The 27,777-nt window shown below is 41.7% G+C and overlaps 1 long non-coding RNA gene across 2 annotated transcripts in view; it reads right to left on the bottom strand.

The window, feature by feature from the left end:
* LOC106981119 (uncharacterized) overlaps positions 1–26,625 on the bottom strand; it is a 45,395-nt gene extending 18,770 nt beyond the window's left edge. Inside the window, exons 1-2 of one of the 2 annotated variants that reach the window (XR_008291498.1) lie at positions 26,383–26,625; positions 1,113–1,312 (exon numbers count right to left, since the gene is read on the bottom strand). This is a non-coding gene — a long non-coding RNA (uncharacterized LOC106981119). The remainder of the gene's footprint in view (positions 1–1,112; positions 1,313–26,382) is intronic. The other variant, XR_008291497.1, reaches the window with a different exon arrangement.
* Positions 26,626–27,777: the final 1,152 nt, after the last annotated feature.

The raw sequence follows: 27,777 nt of genomic DNA, 5'->3' as shown, positions 1-27,777 counted from the left end.
ACCACAACCCCAGCAGCCTGACTGGGGACAGATGTCAGGTCTGACTGCGGGCCCTGCCCATCAGTAAAAGCCTCTCAGGGGGGCAACGCAAGGAGAGCGCCCTGAAGTTCAGTGTGACCAGTTCTGGCAGATGGGCTGAGGAGGCATCTGGTCTGACCCAACTCAAGCCCAGGGCAGCCCCACACTGGCCCCTTAAGAGCATTGGGGACCAAACTCTGCCCTCAACAGGCAAAGAGGGCCACTGCAGACACCTGGACTGAAGGCGAACATGGCTCAACCACAACAGGGCACACACTTCTCGAGCCTCTGTCCCCATCTGTGGGAGGAGGAACAGTGTGGGCTTCTCTGTGGCCTCGCCGCTAGAATTTGTTGCCTACTTAGATATCATTGTTGCCTCTGTGAAGACCCCCTAAATAATACGTGGGCTCCCAGGAAAGCATTACTTTAACATTTATCAGGGACAAAATGATTCAACCAAATCTCAAAGCATGGGACCTCTCCCTGCCCTGAGCCCACATTTTACATCTGCTTTATTTTTTTAAAAAATCACCAAAAAGCATTCCAAACATAAAGATAAAAAACCTTCCTGGTTCCCATAATATTGAAAAGTCATTCAGCCTTGGGGCGCCAGGCTGGTTCAGTGGGTTAAGCGTCCGACCTCGCCTCAGGTCACGATCTCACAGTTTGTGAGTTCGAGCCCCATGTCAGGCTCTGTGCTGACAGCTCGGAGCCTGGAGCCTGTCTCCCTCTCTCTCTGCCCCTTCCCTAGCTCACACTCTCTCACTGTCTCAAAAAGAAATAAACATTAAAAAAAAAATTTTTTTTTAAAGTCATTCAGCCTTGCACATACTAAAACCACGAGAGAAAGTCTAGAATTTTCTAGAATGCTCTTTGTCATAATAATTTGTAATCTTTATGTGAAAAAACCATATAACCCTGCACCAAATGTTCCTTCCCCAGAGCACTCTCTTCTTTGTGAAGACTGTGTATCCTGGACAGCCGTACTAGCTTGGGCTCAACTCACTCTTTTCCTTTTTAAAAATTTTAAAAAGGTTTGTTCATTTTGCATTGACATTTCCTGGCACAGCTGGCAGGACATCAGAGCAACTCACCTGAGAACACCTGGGGGTCGCCTGGACCCCGGCTGCTCCGTGCCAGCACCGGCCCCTTGTGCCACTGCAGTTTCTCAGCACCTCACAGGTGTATCGGGGGACTTCTCCTGATACCCGGACCTCCTCAATTTGAGTTGATGATTCTGACTTCGATTCCAGCTGTTGATGGTTACCGGTAGTGTTCTCTAGGTGGGAATAACCTAAAGGAGTTGATGGATTATTTGTTTTATTTTGGCATTATACAAATTGATGTTTTAATAGAAGGCTTGTGTAAATTTTCTGGCTAATAATATGAGAGTCTAAATCATTCAGCTCCAAAGAGAACTGAGTGGGAACAGACTCTGTACCTCTCTCCCCAAAGAAGGGAGACCTGAGACGGACCTCGTCTGTTTCTGTAGCCTGCATAAGGGTGGGAGGATTTAGTTTCCACACATCTCAGCCTGCTGGGGCGAATTCTGTCTGATAGGCACACTTACAGTTGTGATCCTGTATCTAAAGGGAAAATCTATTTTATCGTGACACTGCTGAGCCTATGTATGTTTTGAGCTCAGTAAAAAGATGGCCACTAAATGGATCGTTAAATTATCACACCGTCTCGCAACCGGAGTTACTCTGTCAGAGATCAAATACAGGAGATGAGATTCCCTACATTCAGGCTTTTAAGCTCCCCCATGATAAAGATGCTTCATTGCATCATTATTGCTACCCAAGCAGGGGAGCTCAGGCCCCGGGCTTCCACCTGTGCACAGAGGGGCCGCACCCCAGATCCTATACCCTGAGCCTGGGGCACTGTGACCACTTCTAAAAATACTTCTTTTAAAATTAAAAAAAAAAACAAATAAAAATAAAGATGCTTCAGGGGAAGTGACCCGACTGACGGACCAGAGAGACAAGTGTGGACAAAAATCTAATAAGACACCTGACCCCCTTCCCAAAAGTCGGAATGAGGAAGAGGAGGAGGGAAACAGGCAGACACTGGACACCCTAAATCCACCGCCCCAAGCCCAGGCACCAGAACCAAAGTCCAACCCACAGCCCGCTCCTCCAGCTCCTCGAAAGGGCTGAAAAGCAACCAGGGGAAATGCCTGTTTCGCAGGAGGGAGAGATAGGAAACAGATGGAAAAGTGTTAGTCCAAACTTTGAATCTGCCTCTGGCCTTGCCAGGGGTGCCCCTGCCACCTCTGCCTCTACCTCCCCCCTCCTCCTGTTCCTGTACCTCCACCTGGGCTGCTCCTATATGATCCTTGGGGCCGTCAACACCAGCAGCTCCTGCTCCCCCTACCCTCACTATCAAGGAGCAAAAAGCACCCCAAGCTGTCGGGCTACTTCCTTATGAGGTTCAAACTGAAGCACCTCCCAAATCAGCATGAAGGGGTCCAAAGACTCCCCTGGACTTCAGTGGCCCACTTCAGATTTCCCCACTGGAGCTCCAGATAAAACTGACAGTGGGGAAGGAATTGACTTTTTTTTTTTTTAAGGTTTTATTCTCAAGTAATCTCAAGTAATCTGAATGAAAATGTTCAGAGCCCAATATGGGGCTCGAACTTGCAACACTGACGTCAAGAGTCCCATGCTCCACTCACTGAGCCAGCCAGGTGCCCCAATCAACTTTTTGGTAGACACAGGTGCAACATATTCAATATGAAAGCTACTTCAAGGTTGTTGGTTTCATTAAAATAGACATGAGTTTTAGAGTTATCAAGATCAAATATAATACAGATATCAGCTTTTACTCTACCTGAATTTATGAGCTAAATTTGTGTTGTATCTGTTGCAATGTCTCAACAATGACTTAAAATGATTGTTGATTTTGTCACATGCAGTTCACATGGGTAATTTTAAGAACAAGTGGGTTAAACATATAAAAAGGTTTATAGCTTTCAAAATCTTTAGTAGCCTTGAAGTTTTGCTAGGTAATTAAATGATAAATTGGTTCAAACTCATTGGATATCTAAGCCTTTTCCAAATAAGATAAAATGAAACATTAAATACTAAACACAGGTTTACCTACACTGTCTTATTATAAGAAAACTAAAGATCAGTTTGGGTTTGTTAATAAATACGTTTTATGCTTTATTAAAAGACTGTACTATGAGGAAATATGGTTTTAGAAATTATGAAATATATTCATAAATGTGCCAATCTACAGAACACGGTGGGGGGGGGGGGTACCTGGGTGGCTTATCTGGTTGAGTGTCTGACTCTTGATTTCAGTTCAGGATCTCACTGTTCATGGGCTGGAGCTCACATTGGGCTCTGTTCTGACAGTGTGGAGCCTGCTTGAGATTCTCTCTCTCTCCCTCTCTCTCTGCCCCTCTCCCACTCATACATACACACTCTCTCTGCCCTGCCCCTGCTTGTGCACTCTCTCTTTCAAAATAAATAAATAAATGTTAAAAAAAATCTTTAAAGAATACTAGTATAACAGTTCACAATTGCTTACTACTCAGTTTCTACTAGAAATTAAGGTTTCTAAGCATGAAAAATACTGATAAATGTAATTGAGACTACTAGAAATAATAAGGAAAACATCTCTTGTACTCAATCAAGGGATGTTAGAGATATGTTTTTGGTAAGATAAAGTATGGGGAATAAAAATACATTTTTGTTGAGGGAAAAAAAAGTCATCATGTCCTGAAATGAGACTGGTTAGAGACAAAAAAAACTTAGGGCAAAATCTGAATGAAAAAGAAAAGTTGTAGGTTTGCAAAAGGGAATCTCTGGAAAAAAAAATTTATGAATGTTCAGAACAAAAACTGGGATGGAGGAGTCTTAAAAGTACACTAATATAAGATTGAAATTTGGTTTTTCCCTCTATGAAAAAAGCAAAGTTTTCCTGGATTGTTGGTCTGCTCTTGATAAATTATAAACAAAGTTTTTTGTTGTCCTTTATCTGCCCAGAAAAAAACAAGATTTCTATATTTGGTTTTATCAGGGCCTTGATTACTTAAGAAAACTAAATCCTCTCAACATTAAAGGAGCTAACTTTCAGGGTGCCTGTGTGGCTCAGTCAGTTAAGCACCCAACCTCGGCTCAGGTCATGATCTCACGGTTCATGGGTTCAAGCCCTGTGTTGGGCTCTGCACTGACAGTATTCTTGGTATTCTCTCTACCTCTCTCTTTGCCCCTCCCCGACTCATGCTTTCTCTCTCTCTCAAAATAAAGTTAAAAAAAAAAATAAAGGAGCTAACTTTTGCTAACAACTATATAACCCTATATATTTGCCTTTGTAATCTTCTGTTGCCACCTTGGTTGAATAATTAAATATTGTTTTATAATAATCTATGATCCTATTTAGGTATGTTCTTTAGAACCTTCTGAGGTTTATAACAAACTTCCCCAAAATGCAAATTCTAAATTAAAGGCTTTTTAACTAATTAGGCTTGTCTATTTGGTGTGTTGTTACACGAGAAGTGTGCACAAACAGTGATAAATCTGAGGCTCTATTGTGTGAGTAAATGCTGTGAGTAAATGTTCCAGAAAGTATATAAAATTCCTAAAATTTTAATATGTTCTGGAACAACGTTATCACTTAAAATTCTAATTATTAAAATGCTGTGCATCACAAAAATAACCAAATTTTCTTGTCAACTGTTTTATAAGGGACTCTCATTGGATTTTTAACCATGCCCATTTTTGAGTTCTGCCATTTACAGTTACATTCTGATGTTCTTGCAAATGTGTTCCAGCTTCAAGAAGATTCATAAAAAGAACTTTTTACAAATACAAATTTGTGGTATCTTCAAGATCATAAAGCTAAACTGGGTAAGAATTTCTGGAACTAAGGGAAAAGCTGCATTCACACAAAATAGGAATTAATACCATGGGACTAAGTGAACTGAAAAATATTATAGTTATTATGACTTATTGGAAACACTGCTCGTTATCTAATGTTTGCTCTTTCAGATTTAAGGAAATTTTTCTCTTATGACATCTATTACTTACAGATATTTGATAAAATATTCCTTTGTAAACAAACTGAAACATTTATCTTTTCTCTCTACCTGAACCCTCCAGAATTCATAAGCTCTCAGTGAGTATTCTTTCTTACGTGGCAATTATAATTATTTACATAAGTTCAATAAGAATCTGTTCTCCTCGTAACAGGGCACGATTGGAAACACTGGTTATACAACCAAGGCTTTGACTGGAATGTCATTATTTGAGAGAGACATTCATAGACTCAGATGTGACCAGACAGCTGTAAGGAATGAAGGTTGACTTTATGGAGCCAATAAAGCCCCTTGGAAATGTTAGCCTGACACCTTGCTTACAGAGTTCCCAGCAGCTTTGCCAGGTGAGTAAAGTGCAAGTGCAGGAACCTCAGATTTTGGAGACCTTGAGAAAAGTAACTCACCCAAATCTATACGTATTGAAGGCAAATCTGACAGCAAGTATTTGGACTGGTTTCTGGCCTTGAAAGGCTATTAAAAGTTTAATTGGAAATTCCTTATAAAAAGTTCCAGCAAACAAAATATACATATATATTATATATATGTATATATATATATTTACATATAAATATATATGTAAATATATATTTATATTTATATACATATATATAAGCAAACTTACATAATCAGTATGCTTATGTAAATAATCAGGCCAAGTTTATTAGGACTGAACTTATTTTTCAAATAGGTTCATCTTTATTTGGCTATCCTTGATGGAAATGAGAGTGGCTTTAGAGAGAAAAAATTATGTTTCAATAACACCTTTGTGGAAGTTAGATTCTAGTTCTAACTCTCTTTTAATGTTTGTTGTTGGCCTAAGCTAGACAACTTGAGGTAACATTCAGAGAAACTGTCACAATAGCTCGTATATAGACAGTCTTAGCACCTGTTACTCTGTGGGGATGATGAAAGGACCCCAAGGGCATATGATTATGTGAACAGCTGGACGAAGGAATGGACTCCCTGACAACTATGTAATTCATCTGTCACCAAAAAGGTCCAGACAAACAGTAGGTCTACTGATTACCAAATTAATCACCTTGGTTGGTTCCTGGATAGGACTAGCTGGGGAAATAATTTACAACAAAGTTACAGCCACCGTGTCCACAGTGGTGGCTGAAACAGGACAGGGTTTTAAACTCATACAAAAATCATTAGACTCTCTGACTTCAAGCATCTTAGATCACAAATTAGCCTTGGATTATGTCCCAGCTGAATAAGGAGGAATAGGTGCTGTTGTAGATACATCTTGTTTCATTAATGTTTCTTGACAGGTGGAACAGAAGGCTGACGTCATCCTCCAGCAGGCAACATAATTTTAACAACCCCACTGCCCAAACCACCTGGGACTCCATTAAAGGGGACCTCCCAAATGTTGACTTGGTTCTTGCCTTTTCTTGGGCCTTTGGTGGCCATTTTATTGCTGTCACTTTGTGGGTCCTGTGTTTTTAACCTCCTGGTTGACTTTGTGTCTTCTAGGCTTCAACAATTCCAAGTCAAGCTAATGGTGGTGGAAGGGTTCCAACCTGCACCAGTAGAGGATGAGCCCAGTGCTTATAAATCATTAGAACAGTCAGCAAGACACCTCCAGGGCAGGACAGGGACAAGAGGCCCCACTCAGCAGGAAGCAGTTTCTGAGGATGAGACCTTTGGCCTCTTTTCCATAAGAATAAGGAGGTCACAACACTTGGAGTGGGGATTGAGATGAAGGAGGGACTGGACTTGGGTCCCCTCAACCCTGACTGCTAAATCTGGGGTTCTTTGGTTGCCTCCATAAGGAAGGAAAAAAAAAAAGAAAAGCTAAAACTCTGTGCCTCTTGAATAGTACATCTTGCAGAAATGCGGAGGGGAGATGCTTACTGAAAGGAAGATGCTTACTACAAAGACTGGCAAAGACTGAGTCAAACCAGTCTGTGCCATGATGGACCTCACTGCTGACCTTTCACCAACTTTCTCCCTCATTATAATACTAAAAATCACACCCAGGGTGGAGATTTAACATCCTAAATACACATACGACTCATGAAAATACATGATCTTTAAGTGCACACGTGTCAAGAAATTCCCCACCTTGGGGCACCTGGGTGGCTCAGTCGGTTAAGCGCCCAAGTCTTGATCCTGGCTCGGGTCATGATCTTGCAGTTCGTAAGTTTGAGCCCTGCACTGAGCTCTGTGCTGTTGGTGCACAGCCTGCTTGGGATTCTGTCTCTCCTTCTCTCTGCCCCTTCCCCCACTTGTGCATGCTCTCTCTTCTCTCTCAAAATAACTAAACATAAAAAAATTTTTTAAAAAGAAGGAAAAAAAGAAATCCCCACCTCTACATGCTTGTATGTCACCCTTTTCCCATCAAAGTTTCTTTAAAACTCTTTCTGACCTCTCCTCAAGCCAGCCTGAAGGCTCTTCCCTTTGTGGTGTCTCCCTTGTGCTAGAGCATAAGCCCCAATAAAGGCTTGCCTGGAACTCCTGTTCAGCCTCTTGTCAAATTCTGTTGTTTAGAGAGCCCAAGAGCCAGGTTGGTAACAGCACTATAAGACCATTTCTTCATAAGGCTATTACTTTCAAGACCAGGAGATGTAGATGACTTTCTTAACACAGAGAAACAGACAGAGAGTTTGATAAAATGAAGCAACAAAGGATTATCTCCCAAACGATAGATAGGAAAAAATCACAGCAAAAGTGCTAAATGAAACAGAGATAAGCAATATGCCTGATTATCTGATTACTTTGAGAATTCAAAGTAATGGTCATAAAGATACTTACTAAACTTGAGAATAGATTACAGGATCTCACTGAGACCTTCAACAAAGAAGTAGAAAATACTTTTCAAAGAATAATCAGACATGAAGAACTCTAACTGAAATTAAAAATATACTATAGGGAATAAATAGTAGACTAGAGAAAGCAGGAGAATAAATCAGTGAGCTGGAAGACAAAGTAATGGAATCCAACCAAACGGAACAGTTAAAAAAAATAATAATAAATGAAAATAGGTTAAGGGAACTCAGTGATAGCATCAAGTGTAATAACATTCATATTACAGGGATCCCAGATGGAGAAGAGAGAGAAAAAGGGGCAGAAAATTTATCTGAAGAAATAACAGCTGAAAATTTTCCTAAAGTGGAAAAAGAAACAGAAATCCAGATCCAGAAGGAACAAAGAGCCTACAACAAAATCAACCTGAGGAAGTCTGCAACAAGATGCATAATAATTAAAATGGCAAAAAGTGAGAATTTTAAGAACAGCAAGAGAAAGGAAAACAGTTACATACAAAGGAAACTCCATAAGGCTATCAGCTGATTTTTCAGCAGAAACTTTGCACACCAGAAGGGAGTGCTCATTTGTGCTGAAAGGAAAAAACCTCAAACCAAGAATACTCTATCCAGCAAGACTATCATTCAGAATAAAGAGATAAAGAGTTTCTCAAACAAAACCTAAAGGAATTCATCACCACTAAAACAAGTTTTACAAGAAACGTTAGAGGGAATTCTCTGAGTGGAAAGGAAAGGCCTCAATCAGGAGCAAGAAAATTAGTAAAGGAAAAGATTTCACAGCTACAAACAAACATAATAAAAGTAGTACATTAATCATTCATGAAACCAGTATGGAGGTTAAAGCACAAAAACAGTAAAATTAATTATATCTATAAAAATCAGTTGAGGGATCCACAAAATAAAAGGATGTAAAGTATAGTGACACCATATGCATAAAATGGTGGGGAGAGGGGAGTCAAAATTTAGCACTTTTAGAATGGGTTTGAACTTAAATGACCATCAACCTAATATAGACTGCTTTATGCATAGTATTTTACATATAAACCTAAATTTGAACAGATAAATTACTAGCAGTAAAATTGAATCAATAATCCCCAAATTCTCAACCAGTAAAAGTCCAGGACCAGATGATTTCACAGGTAAGTTCTACCAAACACTTAGAGTTAATACCCATTCTTCTCAAAACTATTCCAAAAAAAAACCAAAACAAAACAAAACAAAAAACAAAACAAAAACCAGAAGAGGAAGGAAAGCTTCCAAATTCAGTCTATGAGACCAGCATTGTCCTGATACCAAAATCAGATAAAGGCATTATTTAAAAAATCAAACTACAAACCAATATATCTGATCAACACAGATGCAAAATTCCTCAACAAGATATTAGCAAACCAAATGCGACCATACATTTAAAAAATCACCACAATCAAGTGAGATTTACTCCTGGGATACAAGGATGGTTCAGCATTTGCAAATCAATAAATATGATAGATCACTTGAATCAGAGAAAGGATAAAAACCATATGATCATTTCAGTAAATGCAGAAAAAGCATTTGACAAAGAACAACATCTATTCATGATAGAAAAAAAAAAAAACCCTCAACAAAGTAGGCTTAGAAGGAACATACCTCAACATGATAAAGGCCATATGTGAAAAATCCACAGCTAATGTCATAATAAATGGTGAAAACCTGAGAGTTCTTCCCTTAAGATTGGGAATAAACAAAGATGTCCACTCTCACCATTTTTATTCAACATGTTATTGGAAGTCGTAGTCACAGCAATCAGACAAGAAAAAGGAATAAAAGCCATTTAAATTGGTAAGGAGAAAGTAAAACTGTCATTCTTTGCATATGACATGATACTACATATAGAAAGCCCTAAAGACTCCACCAAAAAACTACTAGAACTGATAAATGAATTCAGTAAGGTTGCAGGATACACACGCGCGCGCGCGCACACAGGAATATTACTCAGCCATAAAAAAGAATTGCCATTTGCAATAACATGGATGGAACTAGAGGGTATAATGCTAAGTGAAATAAGTCCGAGAAAGACAAATACCATATGATTTCACTCATGTGGAATTGAAGAAACAAAGTGAAGAACAAAGAGACAAACCAAAAAAATTTAAATATAGAGAACAGGGGAGGTGGGTGAGTTAGATGGGTAAAATAGGTGAAGATTAAGAGTTCACTTATAGTGATGAGCACTGAGTACAGAATTGCTGAATCGCTGTATTATACACCTGAAATTAATACAACTGTATGTTAATTATACTTAAATTAAGAAACTAATTTTAAAAACTTCAAAATGGAATAAAGACCTAACTGTAAGACCTGAAACTATAAAGCTCCTAAAAGAAAACATAGGCAGTAAACTCTGGGACACTGTCCTTAGCAACATTTTTCTGGGTATGTCTCCTCAGGCAAGGGAAACGAAAGCCAAAATAATATAGTACTATAAAAACTAAAAAGCTTTTGCACAGTAAAGAAAATCATCAGCAAAACAAAAAGGCAACCTACTGAATAAAAGATATTTGCAAATTATGTATCTGATAAGAGGTTAATATCAAAAATATATAAAGAATTCATACAACTCAATAACAACAAAAACAAGAATCTAATTTAAAAATAGGCAGAATTGGGGCACCTGGGTGGCTCAGTCAGTTGAGTGTCTGACTCTTGATTTCAGCTCAGGTCATGATACCAGGGTTGGGAGATCGAGCCCTGCACTGGGCTCTGCACTGACAGGACAGAGCCTTGGGATTCTCTGTCTCTGTCCCCCTTCCCCCACACCTCATTTATGCATGTGTGCACACACACACACACACACACTCACACACACACACACACTCTCTCTCTCTCTCTCAAAATAAATAAGCATTTTTTAAAAACTAAGTAAAAATAAAAAAGAATGGAGTGCTACTACATGTGCTGCATGGGGGGAACCTCCAACACATTACGCTAAATGAAAGATGTCAGGTGCAAGTTTACATATTTATCATTCTATTTATATGAAATACCCAGAATAGTTAAATATATGGAGACAGCTGATATGTGGTTGTTAGGGGTTATGCGTAAAAGGGAATTGTAGTATAAGCCCTGACAGTTTTGTTGTTGTTGTTGTCTGTAATGCAAGTGCCTGACTTGAGCCTTAATTGCCCAGGCATCCACTTCATGAGGGGATCTCGAAAAAACACATTGCCAGCAACAACTAAATAAAAAGCTAGGCTGCCTACTCCCACTTAGGCTCCTTTGTTCTAGAGATCGTGGTTGATTTTGATAACTGACCATTTGGGCCACTTGCCTTTTCTCTTTCCACACTTTGACTTCATGCTCTTCTGTTTTAAGTTTACCAATAGAGTGAGCCTATGAAACCACAGACTCCACTCCCCACCCCCAATAAAAGCAGAACCCCTTGCAGTGTAGCCCCAGGCATGCTGTGTCATTTCTAGGTCCTGTAGGTAATAAACTTATTTCTTCAGGTTCCTGATGGGCATCTTGCAATGATAATAAGAACTACAAGGGTGGGTCCAACCATGACATTGGTTATTGACAGGCTGAGACCAGCACACAACAGAAATAGGGATTGAATTTAATGGGTGTATTAGTCAGGGTTCCCCAGGGAAGAAACAGTATCCAAAGGAAGGAAGGATGTATGTATGTATGTATGTATGTATGTACGTATGTATATGTACATGTATATGAAGGGGAGAAGAGCTAGGGTGGGGAAGAAACTGACTGGCTGATTTTAAGGAACTGCCAAGTTTGAAATGTGCAAGGCAGCAGGCCAACAGGCTGAAATTTCAACAGGGGTGGATGTTGCATTTTTGAGTCTAAATGATGGAAACTGAGGCAGAAATTTTATGGTGCAGTGTGGAGGCCAAATTCCTTCTTTGGGGAACCTCGGCCTTTTCTCTTAAGGCCTTCTACTCATTGTTTGAGACCCATCCACATTATGGAGGGTAATCGGCTTTACTCAAAGTCTTTTGATTCAAATGTTAATGGTATCTTCATAGCAACACCTGGATTTGTATTTGACCAAACAACTGGCACTATAGCCTACCCAAGTTGACACATAAAATTAACCATCACAATGGGTATTCGGTTTTTTTTGGGGGGGGGGGGTAAAGGGGGAGATAAAAATGTTTGGAATTAGATAGACATGATGGTTCCACAACGTTATGAATGTGTTAATGCCACTGAGTTGTACACTTTAAAATGGTTAAATTTATGTTACATGAATTACTGGAAAACTTGATTTTCTCTTTATACAAACAACAACAACAAAGCAAAACCACCTTAGCCTTCAAGATTATATAATTTCTTTGGGATCAGCACAAAGATCTTCCTTTACTCTTGCATACAAAGAAGAAATAGTATCTCCAATAAATATGAGTAGATAACTCACTGCCCATTCCTAACCTCCTTCTTCCTTGCCTACCTCCACTACAGAGACTGGAAATGTAAATACCCGCTTTCCCAAACTCCCCTGTAGTTAAGAATAGCTTTGTGACCTACTTCTAGTCAATGAGACAAAAGGAGAGTGTGATGGAAGATTCATTTTACTTGTCTCTCACCTCACTTCTTCCTACTTTGAATATGATTAAGATGCCCAGAACTCTGGCAGCCATGTTGTGATCACGAGGCAACAAGCCAACATGTTAAGAGGGCAGAGAAAAATATCAGGTTACTGATATGGCTGAACTACTGACTTCCTACCTCCAGACTACTTCCGTGTGAGAAAAATAAAGCCTTATTTGTGTAAACTGTGTTAGGTTTCCTGTTATTTGTGGCTGGAAGCAATTCCAAATGATACAATCCATGAAAGAACAGCAAACCCAAGGAAAAGAGAGGGAAAATAATTTGAAAACAATTAGACCAAAAAAAAAAAAAAAAAAAGAAAGAAAGAGAAAACCTACAAAACCAAATAAACTAGAGATATAAAATTTTCAAGGAAGGAAACAATCTATCATTTTTGAAGGGGGTATGGTGGTATTCTTGGAAAATCCAAGAGATTCAACTAAAAAAAAAACTATGATAATAATTCAACAAGATAGTAGAAACAAAATACAAAGGTAACTTCCATTTTTACAAACAACTAATAGAAGATGTAATAGGGAAAAGACCATTTTTGCGATTGCTATTAAAAAGACAAAATACTTGGGAATAAACTTTAGAAGTAAGACCTAAAATGAACAATGTCAAAACACCAGTGTATTCAGAAGAACTGAGCAAGTGAAAGGCATGTCATGTTCTTGGCTAAGACATAACACCATAAAGAGTCGATTCTCTCTAATTTATACATGGCATATCATCCCCATGAAAATGACAAGTTTTCTTTAATAGGCTGATTTTAAGTTTGTATGGAAAAATTAGTGAGAGCCAGAAAACTGAAAAAGACAACGAGGAGAGACTACTCCTATCAGATAACAAATCATAACTTAAAAAGTAATTTAAAGTGTGATTCTGATGCATAATTACACAATCCATGGGACAGAACAGAAAACCCAGAAATGGACTCAAACACACAGAAACTAACCATACATAAAGACGGTATCAGAGATCAGTAGGGTAAAGACAGGCTTACCTCTCACCTCACATTCCATTTCATTTTCCATTTCCTTTTATTTCTTTTCATTTCATTTTATTTCATTTCATTTTATTTTAGAGAGATCCAGAGAACATATGAGCAGGGGAAAGGGGCAGGAGATGAGACAGAGATTGGGAGAATGAGAGAGAGAGAATCCCAAGCAGGCTGCGTGCTCAGCACAGAGCCCGCCGTGCGGCTCGGTCCCACGACCCTGGGATCATGACCAGAGTCGGATCAAAACCAAGAGTCAGATGTTCAACCAACCGAGGCACCTGACAGGTTTTTAAATTAAGGGTGTTGGAACAACAAGAAAACAAACTGGATACCACACATTTTAGTAGAATAAAGTCCATATAAAAGATATAACTGTAAAAATAAAAAAACAACTCATAAGGGTACTACAAGAAAAACATGAGGGGGCACCTAGGTGGCTCAGTCGGTTAAGCAGCCAACTTGAGCTCAGGTCATGATCTTGCAGTTCATGAGTTCAAGCTTGCGTCGTGCTCTGTGCTGACAGCCCAGAGCCTGGAGCCTGCTTCAGATTCTGTGTCCCCCTCTCTCTGCCCCTCCCCCGCTCGTGCTCTTTCTCTCCCAAAAATAAACACTAAAAAAAAAATTTTTTTTTAAAGAAAAACATGAGAAAATTCAACTAGAGACTAAGAGTAGAGAAAGCCTTTCTAATTAAAATTAAAAATCCAAGCCTCTAAGGAAAGGCTAATGAGTTCAAATGCATAAGGAGGAAAGCCTTCTTTATAGAAGAAAAAAAAAATGGTATAAGCAAAGTCAACGGCAAAGTGGGAAAAATATTTACAACTCATATCACACAAAGGGCTAATCTCTCTAATACATAAAGACTTCCTTGCAACTGAAAGATTCTGACAATCCAACAGAAAAAAAAATGGGCAAAATACATGGATAAAAAAAAAAATCACAAAAAGAAGAAATACAAATAGCTCTTAAAAAAGACCTGTCAGGGGCACCTGGCTGGCTCAGTTGGTAGAGAATGTGACTCTTGACCTCATGGTCATGAGCTCAAGCCCTATATTGGGCACAGAGCTCACTTAAAAAATAAAAAAATAAACTTACCTGTACTAAAGAAATGCAAATCAAAATGAGTTTGATAGACAATCCACACCTATCAACCTGACAAAAAAGGAAAGGTCTGGTAACACTGTTGAGACCATGGGAAAACAGGCTTTTTAACTTATTATTAGCAGGAATATAAATTGATGAAACTCTAGGGAGGGCAACTTAACAAAATCCATTAAAATTTCAAAGACACATACACTTTGATTTAGCAATCACACTTCTCAAATTTATCCTGCAGTTCTATTTGCCCACAGAGGGGGAAAAAAAAAAAACATGTATAATTATTGTACTGCAGCACTATTTATAAGAGCAAAACATTGGAGATGAGCAAGAAATCCATCATAAGGGACCAAAAGAATTTAACAAATACATCCCGACAACAGAACACGATAAAACTAAAATGGAGACTGAGGGAGAAGATCGCCATGATTCACTAGGAAGTGAGAAGAGCCAAATGCAGTACTGTGTGTACAGTAGCCTTTTCTGTAAAAAAAAAAAACAAAAAACAAAAAACAAAAAAAACAAAAAAACAACAAACAAAAAAAAACAATGGAGGGAAAGAGGATGAACCGATCTGTAGAATTAATGCAATCCCAATCAAAATCCCACAAGATTTTTTGATGAAAATTGCCAAGCTGATTCAATTTCAATTCAGTTGACAAGCTAATCAAATGGAAATGCAAAGAACCTAAAATAACCAAAATAAGAAAGAAAAATAAAGTTGGAAGGCTAATGCTACTTGATCTCAAGAATTACTATAAAGCTATTATAATCAAAACAGCCTAAAGGCTGGTATCAGCCTAAAGGCCGCAAACAGATCAATGGAACAAAATTAAAAATCCAGAAATAAACCCACACACATATATGGACAATCAATTTTTTACAAAGGTACAAAGACAATGGAGAAAGAACAGACTTGTCAAAAGGTGATGCTGGAACATTTGGATATTCATATGCAAAAAAACCCCTAAACAAATAAAACCTCCCACAAAACTTAGATCCATACAGGCAAAAGATTTGAACAGGCACTTCAACAAAGAAGATACACAGGAGTGATGTCACCAAGATGCCAACATAGTCTGTTCCTGACTCTACTCCTCCTCACCAGGAGTTCGACAACTAATCATAAACAAGACACCACTGAGAGAATCCTAGAACATAGGCTTGAAGCACCCCTTGTATCACAGAAACCAAAAAAGACCTCAATAGAAGGGTAAAAGGAACAGTTATATATTGACTTCATTGCCTCTCCCCAAGGCTGACACAGCAATGTGCTGAGAGGTCTCCCCGAGCCTATAGTTCCTCCAGTGGAAAGAGAGAGCCCAGGGTGGACATCCAGCTTCCCCAGCATTGTGGGTTGTCTCTTGGGAGCCTCTAGTTGGACTAACCCCCAGGGACTGTGGAGGAATCTAGAGGGCTCAACTACTGGAGACCTGACTGCAATTTAGAAAATGGGGAACGACACCAACAACCAGCATCCAAATCTTGCTAAACCAAATTCCTACCTGCAGCACCCACGGAGCAGTTCCAACCAGCAGTTTTGCCTGTGCAGAGCCAAGCCAATAGCACAGTCTGATGAGGGAACTCAGCAGGATACAGGTTTGCCTGATGGTAGCGTCCTCAAACAAAGAGCATTGTAAGCCCTGTGAATGGGCCTGCCCCACACAGGCAGAGGTGAGTCACAGCCTGGCACATGGCTGACTGTAACTCCCAGTCCTTCCAGATCAGAAAGCCTGATCTGGTTCACCTATGAGGCTGCTTGAAACTAGCCTGGGCAGAAGTTATAGACCTGCCCATTGCTGAATACAGCCTTCAGCCCACTCAATCAGAGAACCTAACCACTGCACACAGGAACTCGCACAGTTCATCCAACAGCCCTGCTTACAGCAGCTCTTGAACAGAGAGCACAGCCTGTGGCTTCCCCCTTCTGCAGAGCAAAACCAGTGGCCCCTTCTGGCCAGGGAATTCAGTGCACAGTCTTGCCTGATTCAGGTTCACAAACAATGAGCTGCACAGCTCCTGGGGCCCATCCTGCTGCCCCACCAGGGAAGAATATTCACAGTGCCATCTATTGCTGAGTATAGTACTCAGTCCTGACCGTCTAGTAAGCCTGACCAGAGAACCCAGGCAAATGCAGAGCCTATCCTACAGCCTCACTTGGGCAGGGAACCAAGCCAGCAGTCCTAAGTGTTCTCAGGCAGCAGTATCTGCACCCCCTTAGCCTCAAACCTGGGCAGTGGCCTCCACAGCAGGTCTCCTCTGCCCAAGGATGTTATCAGCAGACATGTCCAATAACCCACACTGAGCTGACTGGTCTCTGCCAAAGTGAATCTAAAAGTCTAGAAGAGGAAACTGCTTACTCAAATGCACAGATACCAATATAAGAAATCAAGGATGATAAAATATCAGGTAAACATGACACCACCAAAGGAAACTAATAAAGCTCTGATGACTGATCCTAAAGAAATGGAAATCTATAAGCTGTCAAAGAATTCAGGATAGTCCTCTTAAAGTTCAGTGAGCTAAAAGAACATACAGAAAGAACATACATATAGCTAAACATAATTAGGAAAACAATGCATGAAGTTCAATAAAGAGAAACACACACACACACACAAACCCCACAACAACATAAATCCTAGAGCTGAAAAATGCAATGACTGACAAATTCAACAGAGAGCTTCAAAAGTAGACTCAACCTAATGAAATGGAAAACAATCACTGATTTAGAAAATATGACATCTAGGGGCACCTGGGTGGCTCAGTCAGTTGAGCATTCGACTTCAGCTTAGGTTATGATCTCACAGTTCATGGGTTCGAGTCCCACGTCAGGCTCTGTGCTGACAGCGTGAAGCCTGGAGCCCGCTTTGGATTCTGTGTCTCCCTCTCTCTCTTCCCCTCCCCTGCTCATGCTCTGTCTCTCTCTCTCTGTCTCTCTCAAAAATAAATAAACATTAAAAAAAAAAAAAAGAAAATATGACATCTGAAATCAGAGGAGCTAAAGGAAAAAAGAATGAAAAAAAGTGAAGAAAGCCTACGGTACTTATAGAATATAATTGAAAGAAACAATATCTGCATTACTGAAATGCCAGAAGAGAAAAAGAAAGGGACAAAAAACATATTTAAAGCAATAATAGCTAAAAACTTTCCAAACTTCAGGAGAGAAATGGACATCCAGATCCACGAGGTCCAAAGAATCCCAAATAAACTGAACATGAATAGGGCTACCCCAAGACACATTATAACTGTCAAAAGTCAAAGACAGAAAAAGAATTCTGAAGGCACCAGGAAAACACGGAACTTTCATATAAGAAAACCTCCATAAGACTATTGGTGGATTTATCAACAGAAACTTTTCAGGCTAGGAAAGAATGGGATGATATATTAAAAAATGTTGAAAGAAAAAAAAATCTGTAAACCAAGAATTTTATACCCAGCAAAGCTTTCCTTCAGAAATGAAGGAAAGATAAGGACTCTCCTTAACAAAAGCTGAGGAAGTTCATCCACCACTGTACCTGTGTTACAAGAAATATTAAAGGGACTTCTTTGAGTAGAAGTAAAAGGGCACTAATAAAAATTAGTAACATAAAACTCATGGTACTGGTTAATATATATAGTCAAAGTTAGATTCTGTAATATGGTAATGTGGTGTGTAATTCACTTACAACTCTAGATTAAAAGTTAAAAAACAGGGGTGCCTGGGTGGCTCAGTCGGTTGAGCATCCCACTTCAGCTCAGGTCATGATCTCGCGGTTCGTGAGTTCAAGCCCCGCATTGGGCTCTGTGCTGACAGCGCAAAGCCTGGACCCTGCTTCAGATTCTGTGTCCCCCTCTCTCTCCGCCCCACCCCTGCTTGTGCCCTGTCTCCGTCTTTCAAAAATTAATAAACATAAAAAAATTTTTTAAGTTAAAAAACAAACAGAGTTAATATCCTTAACTACAATAATCTGTTATTGACTACACAATATCAAAAAATGTGTGAACCTTAGCATCCTAACTTTAATTGTGAGGGGGAGGAGAAGTAAAAGTTTAAAGTTTAGGAATGCTGTTGAAGTCCTCTTCTACTTAAAAAAAGGGTGTTATAGGGGCGCCTGGGTGGCTTGGTCAGTTAAGCGTCCGACTTCGGCTCAGGTCATGATCTCACGGTCCGTGAGTTCGAGCCCCGCGTCGGGCTCTGTGCTGACAGCTCAGAGCCTGGAGCCTGTTTCAGAGTCTGTGTCTCCCTCTCTCTGTGCCCCTCCCCTGTTCATGCTCTGTCTCTCTCTGTCTCAAAAATAAATAAATGTTTAAAAAAAAATTTTTTTTTAAAAATTTATAGTTTTAAGATAATTAACTTTTTAACTTAATTTTAAGTTTAACTTAATTTAAGTTTAAGATAATTAACGTTTTAAATGTTAAAATTAACATTTTTAACTTAAAAATGTTATAGTTTTAAGATAATTTATTTAAGCCTCAAGGTAACCTCAAGGAAAGAACCTGTAGTAATTACACAAAAGAACACGATAAAGAAGTCAAAGCCTACTGATACCAAAAGACATCAAACACAAAAAGACAGAGGATAAGAAACAAAGAACAATGGATCTATAAAACAGTCAGAAAACAATGAACAAAATGGCAATAGTCTTTACTTGTCAATAATTACCTTAATGTAAATGGATTAAATTTTCCAAATAAAAGACATAGATGGCTGAATCGATTTAAAAAACAAAAACAGAAAACAAGACCCAATAATATGTTGCCTACAAGAGACTCACCTTAACCTTAAAGATATGCACAGACTGGAAGTGCAGGGATAAAAAACAGTATTTCAAGAAAATAGTAACCAAAACAAAACAACACCCCAAAAAAGGAGTAGCTACGTTTGTATCGGGCAAAATAAACTCCAAACTAAAAACAGTAAAAGGAGGGGCGCCTGGGTGACTCAGTCGGTTGAGCGTCTGACTCAAAATATTAAAAGTAGAACTACCATATGATCCAGCAATCCCATTCCTGAGTACGTATCTGAAGAAAACAAAATGCACTATGTTGAAGAGATATCCACGCTGGCATGTTCACAACAGCATTATTCACAATAGCTAAGACGGAGAGAGAATCTAAGTGTCCATTGATGGATGGATAAACAAGTTGTGGTGTATTGTGTGTGTTTACATACGTGTATAAATACATATACACAATGGAATATTATTCATCCATAAAAAATGTGGAAAATGTAAACATTTTCTTTGCCCTCAGAAGAGTCTGAGTAACATCTTAAGGACACGTCAAATAAGTAAAAGCTCTAACAGAATTTAAAAGAATGTTTCAGATTAAAAGACAGGTATATAGAGCATATATAATAATTTGAAGATAAATAAATACGGCTTGTATATTTGAAACCTATATATATCAAAGACCAGTGTAGATTTGCCTCTATGCTGTCCAATCATCAGCTAAGATGATCTCAGTAAACAAGATGCTTAGGAAGAAATAACTCTCATGGTTATTCAATCATTAGAAATTTGGCCCCAAAACTTGAATAAAATTAGAATACAGCTGTTTACAATAAATATGAGAGGAAGAGGATCTAACACGGAGAGAAATCCAAACCTCTGACCATGCTTTCTGGTTAAAAACCCACGGCGCGCCTGCCAAATACAAGATATCAGTCACTCACTCCAGGTAACTTGTTTGTTATCTCCAGCTGGGAGTGGTCAATGCTCCTTTGGCCTCTGATGCTATTAAACAGCAGCCATTCTGGAAGTGCTGTCATAGCCCTGGAATGCCTCCTTGTTTCTTTTTCACCATAGGATGAAAGATACTGGATCTGACTTGTGAAGCCAACCTGGGAGGGTTCTTAAGCAATTCTCATCAGCAATCAATTCTCCCAGGTGCTGAGAATCGACCGGTAAAACCAGAGGCCTGATACCAAAGGCCCTTGGGCTTAATAAACAATAGAAATTGACCAGAAGCCAATCCCAATCGGGAGTTCCAAGCAAGGTTTTACTGGGGCTGATGCTCCTGCACAAGGGAGACAGCACAGAGGAAAGAGCTCTCGGGCTAGCTCCCTGAAGACAGGTCCAGGAGAGCTTTTAAAGAGACTTCGGTGGGAAAAGGGTGACATCTGCACACAGAGAGGTGGGGAATTTTCAGCTCTGGTTTCCTTAAAGGTCCTGCTTCTTTATGCATTACATGTCTAATCAGCATGTTGAATCTCTACCCTTGGGCAGGATTTTTATTATAATGAGGGAGAAAGTCAGCACTGGGGTCCATCGTGGCACAGACTGGTTTGGCTCAGTCTTTGCAGTAAGCATCTGCCCTCGGCCATTCCTGCAAGATGTACTACTCAAGAGGCACAGAGTTTTAGTTTTTTGGTTTTTTTCCTCCTCCTGGAGGCAGCCAAGGAACCCTGGATTTAGCAGTCAGGGTTGAGGGGACTTCCTCCATCTTAATCCCCATTCCAAGCATTGGGACTGTCCTTATTCCTATGGAGAAGGGGCCAAAGGTCTCATCTTCAGAAACTGCTTCCTGCTGAGTGGGGGCTCTTGTCCCTATCCTGCCCTGGAAGTGTCTAGCTAACTGTTCTAATGATTTATAAGGACTGGGATCCCCCTCTTCTGGTGTAGGTTGGAACCCTTCCACCACCATTAGCTTGACTTGGAATTGTTGAAGCCTAGAAGACACAAAGTCAACCAGGAGGTTAAAAACACAGGACCCACAAAGTGACAGCAATAACATGGCCACTAAAGGCCCAAGAAAAGGCAAGAACCAAGTCAACATTTGGGAGGTCCCCTTTAATGGAGTCCCAGGTGGTTTGGGCAGTGGGGTTGTTAAATTATGTAGCCATGTTGCCTGCTGGAGGATGACGTCAGCCTTCTGTTCCACCTGTCAAGAAACATTAATGAAGCAACAAGATGTATCTACAACAGCACCTATGCCTCCTTGTTCAGCTGGGACATAATCCAAGGCTAACTGGAGATCTGAGACCATAGAAACCAGAGAATCCAAGGACTTTTTTTTTCTTTAGAACCTAGTGATTTTTGTATGAGTTTAAAACCCTGTCCTGTTTCAGCCACTACCAGGGACACAGCATATGACAGAGCTGTTTTAAATTATCTCCCCAGCTACTTCCATCAAGGAACCGGGCAAGGAACTATTCTGGCAATCAGCAGATGTACTGCTCATCTGGTTCTTCATGGTGATAGCTGAGTGCTCCAGGGGTCATGGGAGAATACTTGAATATCCTCGGGGCGAGGGAGGGGTGCAATATACCTCGCAGTCCAATCACCGCTAGTATGGTTGGTATCGAGGTATTGAACTGCTATCCCCTTCCCATCCACCACTCCCAGGAACATGATTCCTTTAGCTAACCATCAGAGTCCTGGGTAGGGGTGGTTCTAAGGGACCCAAGGATGGGTGGTTAGGGGGAAGCCACAAAGAGTACCTGTCACTGTCTCTGTGGTTTTCAGTGTTGGCAGTCCAGGACTCCTGTGACCCTGTGTAACAACCTGAGTAACGCCACTACCGGGGCCGTATCTTCTGGATCTCATGCTGTGTCCGAAGCGCAGATGGCTGACTGTACATAAAGTGGAACAGGGCTCAGGCGTAGGGCTAACTACCTTTTGGTGGACAGGTGCATTTAACGGTACTGGGCACGTAGGTTTCTCTAGCAGCCTGGCTGCAGGTGGGGGTCCTGCAAAGAGCACAAGAGGTGTCATATGGGGGAAACCTGGGATCTACACTGGTATACCAGGTCACGGCTGGTGGACTCAACATTTTGCTGTCAGGTTAACAGGTGATGGGTGGACGTGGAAGACTGGGTTTGAATGATTTTACTGGCTCTGTAAATGGGTGTTTTTGGACCTGGAACCATTGTATCCCCACCAGACTCTGCCTGTCATTACAGACCTCAAAGGCCTCCTCCACCAAGTTTGACAGGGGAGTCCAAGAACCAGCCCCCGACTTCTGTAGTTTTCTCCTAACACCTGGAGCAGACAGGGTAATAAAACCCATGGCAAGCAATGCCCTTCCTTCTGTGCACTCCAGGTGCACAGGTCTGTGTCAGCATGCTTTCTGAATGTCTGTTACCCAGCTCAGAGAGACTACCAGGTTTTCATCCTTCCCTTGAATGATCTCTAACCTTATCATAATTTACCAGTGTTATTATATACCTTTTCATCCCTCCGGACAAACAAGTGATAGAACGCCTCATTCTCGTTTGGCCAATATTGTCCAGAGTCTCAGCAGGGGACCTGTTCTGGGACCACTTCACCACATACCCTGCAGACTTAGTGGTGAGGATAAGCAGTTACTAGACTGTCTGCGCTCTCTAGCCTTTCTCATAATGTGATCTCTTTCATCAGGGATGCAACAGTGTGCATGATGTGAATGACACTGACGTCCTGCCAGGTCAGTGAGAACATCAGCCCCAGTCTGACAAACTCATCCCTAAACTTATCAGCATTTTCTGAAAATCTATCAAACCTTTCTTTGCATGCCCCTAGAACTCTTACAGAGAAAGGGACATGTACTCTAGTAATTGCCCCATTCCCAACAACCACCTCCCGAAGGGGATAAAGCCCTTGGGCCTGGTGGTGAGGCTAAGGAAGGAACTAGCCTGGAGCCTTACCAGGCATAGTGTTGGGGGCTCCAGTTTTGGGGGTTCTGGTTCTTTAGGAGCCTGACTAGGGAAGATGCGGCTTAGGGGCTGTTGGAGCAGGAGGCTGAGAGAAGCCAGCTGGGACCTGTAAAGGAGGTTCTGAATGGAGACGGTTTGGCAGTGGCTGGAAGGAAGATCATGAGCAAATCTGGCTCTCAATCCTTTGGAGGTGGGGTAAAAATGGAGGCCAACACATACATCCTGCAAGTCCTGCCAGCCTGGGTCTTGGCACAGTTTCATACAGGTCTGTACATAAAGGATCTCTCCCCACTTTTGAGAACACTTACAAAACAGATCCAATTGTAAAACAGAATTTATTTTTTTTACAGTTTATTTATTTTTGAGAGAGAGAGAGCATGAGCAGGGGAGGGGCAGAGAGAGAATCCCCAAAAGGCTCTGCGCTGGCAGCAGAGATCTATGACTTGGGGCTCAATCCCACCAACTGTGAGATCCTGACCTGAGCTGAAATCAAGAGTTGGACGCCTAACCGACTGAGCCACCCAGGCACCTGGTAGCCATTTCTTTTGATCACCCAAAGTATACTGGGGCCAGGCCGAGGTACAAAGAAAACTAATTTCTTTTTCTTCAAGGCATCTAATTAGAACTGGTTGCAATCATTAAGAATGCAACCCAAGGGAAAGTCTTTTGGAATCTGCCGAGCATTTCCCATATTTACAAATAAATTTGGTGTCCTGCTTTCCTTAGTCCATCAGAGAGAGCCAGGTTCAACCCAAGTCTGCAAAGTGCGTGCACAGTGTGAGGCAGGCCTCTCCCGCCCCTGCTGGCTAGTTACTGGCCAGAAAGAACACGCTCTCACAGGCTGAGAGGAGCTAAGCCGAAGCTGTCTGGTAGCCACCCTACAGAGTAGAAGGAGGGGAAAGAGCAGCGAAAAGAAGAGGAAGGTTAAAGGAGGAGGGAAGGGAACTGGGAAGGAAGGGAAAAGGGAACTGCATTGCCTGAATGAAAGTAGTTAGAACCCCCGACGCTGGAGACAGACTTACTCAGCGCAGTGACACTGAAGCAGCCATGAAGGGATTGTGTCCAGCTGCTCTAATGGGTCCCAGACCCTCTCCCAGAGTGGGAGAAAGATCCCCTGGGATTCCTTCATGGTCCCCAAAGAAGTATGATAGTGAATCAGGCTCTTGTGCTCTCTATGCAATAGAAGTTGACAAGAGGCCAAATGGGAGTCCCTACTCTGTCCCAAGTGGGACTCATCTTGCGGTTTCATCACAAAATGGTTCTGCTGAGCCAACTGTATAATAAATAAGCCAGTCTACGGAAATTCTATAAGAGGTTTCCAGTTACCATCAGCCTTGAGACTCCTACCTACCTTCAGTTTCCTTATTTAAATTTCTGTGACCAACACAAAAATTTAATGCTTACTCGAGAGTTCAATAAAGTAGTATTTCTAAAGGGAGAGTTTTGGTTCAAGTTTCTGGAAAACTTGCACCAAGATGTCATCACGGCAAACATCTTCAGTAAATGTGAACCCAGAAGAGCCCTTTTTTTTTTTTTGAAGTTTATTCATTTATTTTGACAAAGCACACAGTGCACATGAGTGAGGGAGCATGGGAGGGGATAAGAGAATCCCAAGCAGGCTCCGCACTGTCAGCACAGAGACCAACTCAGGAGGGGATTGAGACCTGAGCTGAAATCTAGAGTCGAACACTCGACCAACTGAGACACCCAGGAGCCCCGTCCCCCAGAAGAGCTTTTTTAAAATTGACTGGATTTGTCTAAGACTTGGATATTTCTCAGGATTTTGTGGCTTGGGGTGAAAATACTTTCATGACCTGTTCCCGTAGTAAAAAATAAAAAGCCTGACAAACTAAGAAATCATCAGCTGGGCCGGAGACCCCTGGAGACTCACTAGGGCCTCAGCTCCTGCCAAACGGACAAAGTGATTGCTCTTCAAACCTAGAGGTTAGTTCTCACAGCTTTCAAAGAACACCATTCTGCTTTGAAAGCTTCCCAGCTCCTTCTCCATTTCACTCTGTCTTCACCTTTCTTAAAGGCTCTTCCAAATCCCACATCATGCTCAAGACAACTCAGTGAAAAAAAGGCTAAACTGATGTTAATTATGCTTTTAGGAAGAAATGGTAGGCTAGAGCACAGCCTGGGGAGTCTATAGGGGCACTGGGGTGGATCCTGAGAGCAAAGGGAAATCATGGAAGGTTGACAAGTGGAGAAAAAAATGTTTTTTTGTTTTAAGTGTTCTCCAGGGCTTGAATGGAGAGCTGTGAGGCTTCAGGAGACAGGCAGAGGGGTTGGCAGGAGAGAGGATACTACTTGGATTGTACTAGAAGGAAAGCATAGGTGTTGGAGAGGAAAGTTTGAGGGCTGTTAAGGGAGGACTATCAGGCAGCTACTACTTAATAGCTTGAAGCAAAAAACAGGTCATTTGCTGAGAGCTGGGGCAGTGAGACGGGTCTGTAGATTCGGAGACACGCTGGGATACTGAATTCCTGAGACGTTCAGCAAGGGAAGAGCTGAGTGGGTGAGGGTGCAAATGGGGCAGGTCCTTCAGCAGTTTGGTTGAAGTCTTGAAGATGTGATTCGTGCAGAATCGTGAAACAAGAAATTAATGATGTTATTTTAATACCATTTCTATTCTAACTCAGGAGGCTTACTGTATGCCAAGCACATACGAGGCATATTTGTATACTTGATCTCCAATAAACTCACAACAGCCTTTCCAGAAGATTATCATTTTACAATGGAAAAATCTGTGCCTCACACTGGTGACGGAACCTGGACGGCGTCAGGGAGGCAGAAGACAGAGAGTCCTGAATCCTATGTATGTAGCTGGCTTCAGCGCCCCAGCTGCAGAGTTATCATTATTCACCATCCTTACAGGGTAAGCATCCAGCAGGGTTTTAAAATGATTTCGCTCTTTTTTAAAAAAAACTTGTTTTAGAAGGAGATTATAGATTAGGTGCTTACGAACGAGTTCACAAACATCAAGGAGCCTGGAAAGCGCAGAAATTAACGAACAAACCTAAGTGCTTAAACTTTACAACGAGAAGGTAAGTTACAATCCTGAAGCTAACAGTTTCATCGTCACGGTAACTTCTACGTTTTGTTTGCAGTTACAGGCAGGTGTTAAGGAGGACGGGGATTTTTGGATTGCTTGCCATCTCGCTTATTAATTGGACACTGGGCCTCCCCTCCCTCCACCCGTCCCCGTTCCCGGCCTGGAGATGGGTAAAGGAGCCTTAGAGGTGCTTACAGTGTAGTTCGCATCTTCTCTCCCCGGAGACTGTCTCGAGGAGCACATCGCTAGGTGCAGGAGCGAACTCTATAGACGTCTGCGGGATTGCTCCGAGACAGCGCGGGAAAGGCAGGGCTTCCGCGAGGAGCGCGAGCCCGGGAGCTTCCACGCACACCTGGAGGTGCTGCGCGGAGCCGAAAGGCAGGACCAGGTGAGGTAAAAGCGGAAGTGGCCGGAGACAACATGGCGGCGCTGGCATCGCGCGCCCTGAGTTCAAGCAGGCGGTCCGCTACGGTGGCCCGTGAGAGCCATTACAGAATTAGGTCAACGACTCGCATCCCGCGCCTGGTGGAGGGAAGTGTAAATCAGCCCTGACTGGGATGACCCTGAGCCCTGAGTGGCCGCAAAGGCGGGCCCTCGAGCACCATGAGAAGGGGGCGCCCCCAGCTGGCCTGAGTCGCATAAGGAGACAGAGGAACAGTGCATTTCATTTATTTCATTTCATTTCATTCATTCAGTTTTGTTCTTGGAAGTGACCCTTTCAGCGATACTGTAGGGAAAGTTCCTGCGATACTGTAGGGAAAGTTTCGGAGGGAGATCGGACTAAGAGACTGGTCGGCCAAACTCTTAGTGCATGAAGGGCAGTCCAGATGACAATTTCTTAGAGCCACCTGTCAGGAGTTAGATGCAGCCAGCCTGCAGCGAGGGAGCTGGGGGAATACCCCAACCTCACTCTCCTCGCTCTGCTCTCCTGCCCGTGCTCCTGGCTAGCTGTATCTCACCAGAAGCCAGAGAGACTGTTGATGTGTTCCCCATTAGTCAGCCTCTGGGACCCAGAGCAAAGTGAAGAGGAGAAATTCATCTGGCTGGGCTGTGACGGGCAGCCCCTAGGACGGTTCCCATTGAGCTTCGCCTCCTGGTATTCACCCCCTCGTGTAATCCTCTCCCGTGCTGTACTACGTTGGTTTGTGTGACCAGTAGAAGTAGAAATGATGAAACGGGATGAAATGTTACCTCACTAATCAGATCACAAAAAGGTACTTTAGCTTGGGATTTGGTCACTGTGGGAGGCAGCTTTCCAAGATGGCCCCCTTGATCCTCACCTCCTAATAGTCATGCCTGGTGTAAAACCCTGTGTTTGAGTGTAGGCTGGACCAAGTGACTGAATTCTAACAAGCAGAATATGGTGAACGTTAAGGATGTCACTTCTGGGAGTAGGCTGCAAAAGACTGTGCCTTTCATCTTGTTTGCTTGCTGTGATGTTTGCCCGTTGGAGGGCCCATATGGCAAAGAAATGAGGCCAACAGACAGCGAGGAACTGAACCCCGCCAACACTCACCTGAGTGTGGAAGAAAATTCACCCCAGGTGAGACTTAAGCATCTTAAATTATGATGACTGCAGCCCCAGCTGAC

Source organism: Acinonyx jubatus, chromosome D3, assembly GCF_027475565.1.
Source record: "Acinonyx jubatus isolate Ajub_Pintada_27869175 chromosome D3, VMU_Ajub_asm_v1.0, whole genome shotgun sequence".
NCBI lineage: Eukaryota > Metazoa > Chordata > Mammalia > Carnivora > Felidae > Acinonyx > Acinonyx jubatus.
This window is presented reverse-complemented; position numbering and strand designations above follow the sequence as displayed.